The sequence below is a fragment of the Arachis duranensis genome, chromosome 6, assembly GCF_000817695.3.
Source record: "Arachis duranensis cultivar V14167 chromosome 6, aradu.V14167.gnm2.J7QH, whole genome shotgun sequence".
Taxonomy (NCBI): domain Eukaryota; kingdom Viridiplantae; phylum Streptophyta; class Magnoliopsida; order Fabales; family Fabaceae; genus Arachis; species Arachis duranensis.
This window is the reverse complement of record NC_029777.3, coordinates 17,910,611-17,911,069: the sequence shown is the minus strand read 5'-3', so window position 1 is coordinate 17,911,069 and position 459 is coordinate 17,910,611.

Genomic DNA, 459 nt, shown 5'->3' with positions numbered 1-459 from the left:
CTACCCTACCACTCTCTCTCTTCTTCATCCATTCACCAATCACCTCAACACCTCTTCCCCAAAACCCCTTCACCTATCAAATCCCATCTTTCTCTTCACCACTCACATCCATCCTTCATAAAACCCCACCTACCCCACCATTCAAATTCAAACCACTTTCCCTCCCACACCCACCCTCCCATAGCCGAACCATAACCCTCCCCCCACTCCTATATAAACCCATCTTCACTCCTTCATTTTCACACAACCTAAACACCACTACTCCCCTTTTTGGCCGAACACAAAGCCATTCCCTTCTCTCTCATTTCTTCTTCTTCTACTCTCTTCTTTCTTCTTTTGCTCGAGGACGAGCAAACCTTTTAAGTTTGGTTTGGTAAAAGCATTGCTTTTTGTTTTTCCATAACCATTTATGGCATCCAAGGCCAGAGAAACCTCTAGAAAGAGGAAAGGGAAGGCAAA